The sequence below is a fragment of the Idiotropiscis lumnitzeri genome, chromosome 2, assembly GCF_059441095.1.
Source record: "Idiotropiscis lumnitzeri isolate Australia: NSW breed Sydney's pygmy pipehorse chromosome 2, RoL_Ilum_1.0, whole genome shotgun sequence".
NCBI lineage: Eukaryota > Metazoa > Chordata > Actinopteri > Syngnathiformes > Syngnathidae > Idiotropiscis > Idiotropiscis lumnitzeri.
Genome location: NC_142392.1, coordinates 14746359 through 14757073, shown reverse-complemented (window position 1 = coordinate 14757073; position 10715 = coordinate 14746359). Strand labels below are relative to the sequence as shown.

Below are 10715 nucleotides of genomic sequence, written 5' to 3'. Positions count from 1 at the left end.
GTCTACGGGACCAGACGGGAATCGACCATCATCAACTACTCGGACGATGACTAACCTGGGGAGGACCTTCCCTTCGACGTGGACACGTGCCGTGGGAGGGAGCGAGGACGACTGATGCAACCGATTCAACCTACATTACCCTTGACATAAAAAACTCCTCTAAAAACTGAAGCTGGGCTGAAAGATGGCGCGCATTTTTCGACTGTGCTCGCCCGAGTGCAGTTTTCTCGTGAGATTAAGAAGATGTCGCCCAGATATCTGTCTTTGTACTATTTCCTGAACTCCAGAAATTGAAGAAACTAAATATCGGAACTCTAATCAGTTGTTGAGTCTTTATTTGACCCTTTTCTTCTTGAGTACAAAAAACGAACATGCATTGGCGTAAGTTTGGCTTTTAAAAGTTGATTTACTAACTACTTCTCATTTCCACGGTGACCCAACTCCAACAACCTGTTCCACTGATGTCGTCTTCCTGCAGTCATTTGATCAATTTATTTACATATTTTTGCATCTCATCTAATTATTTGTTGGCCTGTTTACTGCCGCTTCTTCTCTTTTCTGCCCCCTCTTCGCCTGCTTGGGAATTAGGTGATGGTGACCTGCTATGAAGATTACGGCACTAACCAACCGGGGAGGGACCTGCTCTGCCGAAGTCGTCTTCATGCAGCGCCTCTTCTGATTTCCTTATATTTCAGCACTACGTTGAACTACTTGTTGGTCTGTTTACTACTTCTGTTCTTTTTTTTCTGTTCCCTATTCCCCATCTTGGGAATTAGGTGATGGTGATTCACTTGGAAGTGGCTGTTCTGAATTGACACCAACTGACCGGTACAAGATCGAAGGCTCATCCTGGATATGCTGCCATGGAGATTACGGCCCTGGACGAGGACCCGCTCCACTGAAGACATCTTCCTGCAGCACTTCTTTTGATTGACTCTCACATTATCTCATCTACCATTGTATAGCATCATTTTATATGTCAAATGTTGCCCAGTTGGCATCCATTGCAGCCTGGTCATCCTGGAAGGGGGATTCCCCCATCTGTTGTCCCTTCTCAAGGTTTCTCACCTTTCCCCTAATGGGGTTTTGAGTTTTTCCTTGCTCTCCTGGGGGTTAAGATCAGTAGCTGTCAATTGTGCTTATGTAAAGCCCTTTGAGACTGTCTGTGATTAAGGGCTATATCACATTTGATGAAAAATCTATGAGGTGACTTTTCCATGGGTGACCCTACCAGGGGCAAGAACCCCCAGACAACTTAGCTCCTAGGATCATTGGAAAACGTAAACCCCTCCAACACGGGAAGGTGACTGCTCATGGAGGGATGTTGTTTCAATCTCCTCAATATATTGGTTCTCTTGATAGGATTGAGAATAGGGCTGGGCGATAAACCGAAAATTTACCGTTACCGAAATTTATTACTATGACCGAAATCATTTTGCCCATGTCGGTAAATTCGGTGTTGAAAACAAAAAGCAAAGCCTTTTCTGTCTGCGGCAATGTTCATGCCCCTTTAAGACCGCTACAGCGCCTCTAGTCACGTGACTCCACCCGCCTGATCGAGAAAGAAAACAGACGTCGCTGTCGTAGCTGGCGATTCAAATCCAGAAGCTTTTTTCACCACCCACAGCACAACCATGCTGTGCTGAAAGTTCAAAGTGAGAAGCAAGGTTCGACAAGTGACAACAGCCCATTAACGGAGGCGACACCATACGAGAGAACGTCGCAGAGGTGGACGTGATAGCCTAGCACATAGCTAAAGATAGAGCTCCTCTAGTTACAGTGGAGCGCACAGGATATAAATGCTTCATGAAAGCCGTATTTCCCGATATGGACTATATCGGGCCGGAAGCTTAGACATGTCAAGCATTTTGTATCCTCATCCGACTTGTGGTTGAGTCGCAACATCAATCCCTGATTGAGCCTGACTGTGCATTACATAGACGATAAGTGGCGACTGCGCACCAGAGTACTCGAGACGGCACATTTTCCCCGATGATGCACACTTGTTTATTTGTCTTGCATTGACATTTTCTTTCATTTTATTTACCATTTTTTTGTTTGGCATTATTTACACCATGACAGCATCTTGGCGCAAGCTATTTGCAGAAAAAGATTTTGCAAGAGGTACCCTTTTTCTTTGTGACATTGTTCAAGTCATGCAAAGCAAGCTATTTGGAATGTTTATGCAAATGATTTTTGGACTTTTATTTTTCATTGAAAGTAATGTGTACCAGTTGGTCAATAAAAAAATAGTCAATATGCATTTCCTGCATTGATTTCTCCCTTAATGCCAGTAATAATAAAAAATAAAAAAACAAAACATTATTTGATCCTCTGCTGGCGCACCAGGTGAGGCGTATCTTCTCCGGCATCAAATTCGGGTGTTTGATGATTTGCTTCGGGTGACCTCTCTTTGGCGCTGAATTATGCAAGACTGTTACAGCTGCAAAGAACACTCCCAACCTTTGGCACAGGGTATTGTTTTCCTTAAGGACTTTCTTAGCCTCAGCATATTGCCTGCATTGCTTGAATAAGTCAGGCGCATAGTCATGGTGCAGGTTTATTCTTTTCCCGTCCAGTCGGACGCCCCGTTTTTTGCCATGGTAACTTCAGCATCTCTTCTTCCATTATATAGCTAGACTCTTTGGCAACAATAGACCTTGAAGAAGCGGTTCCAGCATTAATGCGTGTGAGCTCTTTCTATGCGCAGTTCAAATGCCTCCGGGAGCTCCAACTCTTTCCACAACATCCTTCCACATAGTCCACCATCTATGGTGAATTCTCCTCTTTTCCCTGTTTTACACCATTGATCCACATGTTCTCCCATCTGGAACGCTTCTAAAGTCTTTCAACTCCTTCAGAATCAGGCCCAGCTCTGATCTTCCACTTGTCTCTTCTTGTGCACCCGCGTCAGGTTTTTTTTTTTTATTCTTTGCTCTCGGCATTCTCGCTGCCCAATTCCTCCACTGCAACTTTAACTTACTTTTTCCAGTCATTCAAGTCATCAAGTCGGCAAATTCACACCTGTATTTAATGTAAGAAACATCTTTTAGAAGCTGCCATTTCTGTGTTCACAACACCGGAAGTCAGACAGCAAGTCGTTTTCAACACTTAAATGGTGATGTCAAGTTACTTGTTATTTGTGACAAGAATTTTCGAATTGTGACTCATGAGGTTTTTGATCAACATGCCGTGTGTTTTTTGTAGGAATTACTCTATTTCAACAATTATATTCAGGAGAGGTACTTTTATTCTTGTAGCTTTGGCCATTTTTGTAAAAGCAGAACATTTTCTAGTAATTCTGAAAAACGTTTGGCAAATGACACTTTTGTTCTTGATTTCAACTTTTCCAGCTTTGTCAAATGACTTTTTCACACTGCCGTAAACGTTTGACTTACATAAGGTGTTCCGTCACTCCACTCATAGTTGTTGCTCTTCTTGTTCTTCTTGAGGCTGAGGTAAATATCTTGTTGCTTGTGATCTTGAGGAAAGGACAAGAGCTTTAGTACAAGAGCAGCCAACCTTTGTGGATGTTGACAAGCACGGTGGTACGATTGCTGCCGTCGTCAGTTCGTCTTGGTGCTCACCAGCCAAGAATTTGCCCTCATGCCATGAGTGGACGCTGGCCAGGTGACCGTTCCGTGCAAGACAGACCTCCTCAGCCTCCTGCCAAGTTCTCTCTGTCTCCTCGTAACCATAGCAATACTCAGCATACAGGAAGTGTCCAGGGTCGCAGTGGGAAGCTGACGGCCCAAAGAAACATTTGTTAGGAAACCATGACGGACGCTGACAGTGGAACAAGAATTATTGCTGCAACTCACTCTCCATTGGTATGAAAACGTAACCGTCGCCTTTACACGGCCGTCCATGCGGGAAGCCTGCAGGAACACGACGTGATTGCATTTATCTGCATTCAATGTCAACATGAATACGGACGTGCAGGCTTACCGCTCAGCGGCCGTTCGCACATGTACGCCAGAGAAGACGCGCACAGACCAGACCTCCACTTGCCAGGCTCTGTCCATCCCCCTTGGTTGACGTACGCGCAGGACTCAACGTTGGAGCTGTCGGGAGAAGTCATGAAGTGAGACAAACGAGGAATATTGGCCCTCATGTCTGATCAAACATCAGCAAAAGCTTTTTCCTCATGTGTGGGCTAGCATGCATTTACCTTTCGGGGTGATTTGTGGCCCACTCGTTGTATGTCGCCGTCACATGCGTGTCAGACCAAGTCCAGGCCTGGCTTCCAATTTTCAAGTGACACCAGACTTCGTCACATTCCTGCGGAAACCAATGTCAGTTGTCAATGGAGTACCGGTACAGAGTCACCGGCCGCTTGTGCTTCGATCTCACCAGATTGGAGAGTCCCAGCCAGAAGCGGGTCTTCGCTCCCATTGCCCTCTTCACGAAGTCGTTCTCGTCCTTTGAGGTGATGGAGACCAGGTTGCCGCCCTCCAGGATGCAGTCGTGACGGGCCCCCAGCCAACCGTTGGGGGCGGCCATCCTCTTGTAGCAGCTGGAGCCGTGCGCCAGCCAACCATAACCACACGGGTTGGCTGTGGACACATTCGGGGGATTAGTCTTGTCTGACAAATTCGAGCAGTTTGGTGGCGCACTCGCATGTTCTTGCACTTCATGCAGTTCCACACGTGGTCATGAGGTAGCGCCATCGAGGCATCGCAGCAAGTCAGCCATTTTGTCTGGATGAAAGTAGCGGCTATTTTGAAGGCCACTTTGGCAATTTCTGGGGTTCCTTCCAAGACTAGAAAATGTGTCCTCCACCTTGTGTCCCACCGCCATCAAACAGGCATCTCCCTCACTTGACTTCATTACGTTAGCCAGAAACATGACTGTTATTGCGGAGACAGCAAGGCGCTGCTTCCGGGCCACGAGGCCTGAAACCTCCTTCAGGCCCAACCTCAGCATCAAAGGCCTCCTCCATCCAGCTGTGAACAAATTCGCACATATGCTACATGTGCACTGTGTAGCCAAGGCAGATTGCACATGTGTGTTAGCATGCGCGTGTCATCTGAATGAGTTGCTGTGTTAGCCTAGCCAACCCACTGAAAGAAAATGCGACTCCGCCCCTGACAGTAACTCAACTAACCAATTATTTTGCGAGATATATTTAAGACATTTGAAAATGAAGATGGAAAAAAAATGAAATTAGTCCAAGTAAGCTTTTTTGAGAGATGAAAAAAATTTGAGACTTAGTTTATGTGCCACCCTCAGTCATGTCATTTTTGTCTCGCCTCTTTTCAAGTCCCAATACAAGGAGACTTACCGTCAGGAGACAAAAGAAGTGCTTGCTTCTTTCCTGCAAGTTGAAAACAAAGGAGGACGTCAACACCTGACGCGGATCAGTGGGGCATCATCACATCTTACCTTGTGCTCGTCTCTTGCAGATGTAGCCTTTGTTGTTCTCGCACTTGTCGGCTTCCCAGTAGCCGCTGCCAGTGAGTAAGGAAAGACAGGGTCCAGCAGAGTTGGCATCGGGGGAACCTGGAAGGAGACAACAGATCCTAAGCGCGCCTCCGGTTCTCCAAATGTAGCCAGTTTTGAGACCGACCTGCGGGCAAGTGGACGAAGCTAAACGAAGATCCGTCAGCCCACTTGCTGCCGTCTTCAGCGAAGGCGCGATCGGCGCCCAACCACACAGAAGTACCGCCGACCGACAGAGGCTTTAGGAGAGCTTTGAGTCAAAGAAAAACATGCGTCAAGAGTTGGAGCCATTTCAGAAGTGTAATGGTCAGGGTTAGGGTGGCTCGGAACGACTGCTGCCAAAATGTTTTAGCATGTGTGGCACCCACAACAGGTCCGTTTGTGGAGCCACACAGAGTGAAAAATTGCACCGGACAACAGAAATAATTTCTTTTATTTGTTCTCAGGTTGTATCAAATATAACATGAATGAATATAAAAAATAGAGTGAATTTTATTTACTGTTTAGATTGAATTCATAATGAGAAATATAATACAGAAACATACAAAAGCCTTTTCCATTTTTTGATAGAAAAAGCAGCTAAACAACGTATTCACTGACTGGTTGGGTCCTTGCTTTCCAAAGTAAAAGCATTAACCGTAAGAAAACTTGCAACGAATGGTATGTTTGTGGTTCCGAGGTTTCGAGAAAGGCCAGCACTAGACTTTGTAATTGCTTCCATGTCTGCTTTCTGTTTGCAGTTATTGACAGTTCTGGCCTTTTTGGGAGCTGCACACACCTCTCACCGCACTGTCTCAATTGTGTGTGCACAAACAAGTTGCCTATACGCCACTTACGCAGCCGCATAGGGCCGACTTCACCAAAGGGTCCCAATCTGGCAACCCACTGCCGACGCATCCTAGAACTAATGCGCACGCACAACGTGCGCTCCATTTATAGCAAACGCTCCATCTTAATTTGCAATGGTTGGTCCGCGGGGCAGCGTGCAATTGTGTATAAACAAGGGCATGAAGCAAAATCTCAAAAAGCCTGATCGGCTGTGGAAAATTGAAGGGATAAAGGAAAATGTGAAACACAAACTATATTGAGGTAAGTGCATAGGATGTCGGGGCCTTGTATTTAAATTGAGAATAGCAGACCGCGAATGCCCCCCACTATTCCTGCGTCATCATGCGACAGAACTTTTTTTTAACCGATATTTTAAAAGGAAAAAAAGCTTAAATTGTGTTTGTGCGCTGTGCCTATTCATTTTATTTTCAGGAACGTTAGAGTTGCAAGCAACGTTAGACCTCGCATTAGGCTTTTTTGGCCATGTTGGTGTAATTTACTTCTGTATTTATTGTTTAATTTAAAATTGGTCTGGCACCAATGGGATTGCAATATATATTTAATAATTTGGCGGCAGTAATAATAATAAATATAATAAGAATAATAATAATACAACTCTAATGACACATGGTACATTTGATCTTATTCCATGAAAAAAGAAAGAAAAAAATATGCATGTAATTAGAAACAGGTACTCATTATGGTACGGCAATACTAATTTGACTCGGATACTTTCGTTGGGCTCGTTTATCAAATAATTCATTCAACTCATTAATTCTCAGTCTTCTTGTCTGAGATTAGGTTAAAACTATTTTATTTTTGTATCACTATCAGGCTATTGCATTGAAGTGTAAATTCAATGACTTGGGACCAAATTAAAACACATTAAGAGGCACGAAAATGTCAATTTTTTTGTGGTGTAATCCTGCCTTGACTTGTACCGCAGTAGCTGATTATAAAGGAGCCAATGTTTTAGTGGTGCCGTTTTTGCAATGACAAAAAGTATAAATGAAGAGATTGCTGCTGTCACATTGACATGATAGGGCTATTGAGTCATCAATAGCGGAATGTTTGGTGCTGCTGATAAGTTAGAGGGCCCACATAGGAAACTTTGCTTAGGGCCCCCAGAAGACCTGGGCCGGTTGACACATTGCCAGATATGAGTCGAATCGTAATTCTTACTACAGCAAATCAATGGAATTTTGCATTTCTGGTGACTGACTAAGCTGTGGAGAAAAAAACTTGTCGTCCTATTTCCAATCATTATGACAATTTCATCTTTCATCAGCATAATATTCAAATCCAACAGATTATTTTTTTCTAAATTGTTCCCTAGTGTAATCAAGTAGTTGTCGATTAATCGGTTTCTTTGGAGAAGAAAAAGAAGCCGTGTAGCATTATAAACAAGTAGAATGAATTTGCAATAATCACCGACACAACCACTATAAGTATTATAAAGAGAATTGTTGCGCAATCTTGATCATTTTTGATGGACGGCCATCTCTATGAAATAAGTTGTATTGGATGGGTTTGTATTGTATCTTACCATGTACGAAGCTCTGCTCATGTGAGTCGGTGATGCTGAGCAGGTTCCCTCCGAGGCGTTGGCAGTCGTCTTGGGCCTGCATCCAGGTCTTGGGCTTGCGGTTGATCAGGTAGCAGATGTCGTCGAAGGGGCCGTCCAGCCACAAGCCGCATTTGTCAGTCCAGCCTGCAAGCGAGACGGCGCTTGAGATCAAAGTAGTACGTGCGACAGGCGACATGTTGATCGCAGGATGCGACACCCACCTGGCAGAGGTTGAGGTCCTTGGCGCTTGGCTGCAGGGATGCGAAAGGGAACAAATATGAGAGAGCGCACGACAAGAAGACGTGCAAAGTGACGCTCTGAACTTTTGGACCTTTTTGGCAGAAGAATGGCTCAGGGGAAGTGCAGGAGCCGCCATAGAAATGTCCAGAAGATGAAAGTAGCGCACAGTCTCCGGAAGGATTGCGTGGGTCCCATGAGAGGTAGTTCTGTGGACAACATTGGGGACGCCATTGGATCAGCTTCCCGCCGCATTTCCTTCATAAGCACTCAAATGATTCTGGCGTCAGGCGGAATGCTCGCACTTCCAAAATGATTTTTCAGGAAGCCCCGAACACAGCCATTGGTCAACCATGAATATTGCATCATCGTCACAGACAGTGAGGCATTTTCAACACAGAAATGGTCAATTAATTGTCAAGGTACTTATTTTTTGTGACAAAATGTGACGCAAGCGTCAGTTGATTACTTGTCTTGCCTCCAACATTTCAGTAAAATGATATCCTCAAATCTCATCAAGTTTCACTTTGTTTCCCGCAGTGGCGAGCCGTCAAGGCCTTCTCTGCTGGCCTTACATAATCAAGAAAAAATGATCAGAATCTGCACATTGATGTCATATAATAGCCAAGCGTTGTATTTTTAGGAGAGATTTTTTAATCCAGTCAGAATTCCGCTAGCTCGTGTTGCCAGGCATCGATTCTGTCCAAGTAAATGAGCTTTCATATTTGATAGACAGTTGCGATGGCCAATCAGATCACGAGTTGGTTACAATGAGCCTTCTCGCTGGTCTTACGCTGAAGGTGAGAAGCGCGTTTTGTGATTGGATACTCACTATGCGTAACCAACATGCCTGGAAGTCGTAACAGGCGACCGTTCGAAAATGTAAAATATATTTTTTGCTTTTTTAAAACCACAATGACCGAAGGAAGGAAAAGTGTGGATTGAATTGCAGATACGCTTGTGAGGCCATTTTCAAGACGGACCTTTCAAGAGAAGCTATATTGTTCAACAGTCTCTTCGTACTGTGTAATTGCGTTTCTGTATATCACTTGTCCAACCGTGGTGTCATCAATGATAGTATTATGAGGGAGATTTATTCAAGTCGAACTTCACTGAAGGCCCGCGAGTGAAATTCTCGGCCCGCCACAGGTTTCGTGTATAAATGACATTATTCCAATAAATATCTTTCGAAGAGGTACTTTTTTATTTGTAAGAATTACTGTTGTGCTAAAATGACACTTTGTTCCCGGTTTGAAATTTTACAGCTTTGCCAAACGACTTTTTCGCAATGCCATAAACCTTTCACTTACTGCACTGGTTTTGTCACTCCACTTGTACACGTTGCCTGTCTTCTTGAATCCCACAAAAGGCATCGATGTTGATTGCCTGTGATCTTGAGGAAAGGACAACAAGGGCTTTAGTACAAGAGCCGCCAACCTTGCTGCTGGATGTCGAAAAGAACTGTGGGACGATTGCTGCCATCGTCAGTTCGTCTCACCAGTCAACCGTCGACCGTCTTTTTGGGAGTGGACGCTGGCCAGGTGGCCTCCGTCAGCAACACAGAACTCCTCAGCTTCATGCCAAGTTCTCTCTGTCTCCTCGTAACCATAGCAATACTCGGCATACAGGAAGTGGCCAGGGTCGCAGTCGGAAGCTGAAGCCCCAAAGAAACATTTGTGAGGAAACCATGACGGGCGCTGACGGTGGAACAACAATTGTTGCTGCAACTCACTCTCCATTGGTATGAAAACGTAACCGTCGCCTTTACACGGCCGTCCATGCGGGAAGCCTGCAGGAACACGACGTGATTGCATTTATCTGCATTCAATGTCAACATGAATACGGACGTGCAGGCTTACCGCTCAGCGGCCGTTCGCACATGTACGCCAGAGAAGACGCGCACAGGCCAGACCTCCACTTGCCAGGCTCTGTCCATCCCCCTTGGTTGACGTACGCGCAGGACTCAACGTTGGAGCTGTCGGTAGAAGTCATGAAGTGAGACAAACGAGGAATATTGGCCCTCATGTCTGATCAAACATCAGCAAAAGCTTTTTCCTCATCATGTGTGGGCTAGCATGCATTTACCTTTCGGGGTGATTTGTGGCCCACTCGTTGTATGTCGCCGTCACATGCGTGTCAGACCAAGTCCAGGCCTGGCTTCCAATTTTCAAGTGACACCAGACTTCGTCACATTCCTGCGGAAACCGATGTCGGTTGTCAATGGAGTACCGCTACAGAGTCACCGGCCGCTTGTGCTTCCATCTCACCAGATTGGAGAGTCCCAGCCAGAAGCGGGTTTTTGCTCCCATTGCCCTCTTCACGAAGTCGTCCTCGTCCTTTGAGGTGATAGAGACCAGGTCGCCACCCTCCACGATGCAGTCGTGACGGGCCCCCAGCCAACCGTTGGGGGCGGCCATCCTCTTGTAGCAGCTGGAGCCGTGCGCCAGCCAACCATAACCACACGGGTTGGCTGTGGACACATTCGGGGGATTAGTCTTGTCTGACAAATTCGAGCAGTTTGGTGGCGCACTCGCATGTTCTTGCACTTCATGCAGTTCCACACGTGGTCATGAGGTAGCGCCATCGAGGCATCGCAGCAAGTCAGCCATTTTGTCTGGATGAAAGTAGCGGCTATTTTGAA

General features: G+C 45.6%; 1 pseudogene; it reads right to left on the bottom strand.

Annotated features, from left to right (window-relative positions):
• Window positions 1–3919: 3919 nt before the first annotated feature.
• LOC148341771 (C-type lectin domain family 4 member C-like) lies at window positions 3920–4503 on the bottom strand (annotated as a pseudogene).
• Between the last annotated feature and the right edge of the window lie 6212 nt (window positions 4504–10715).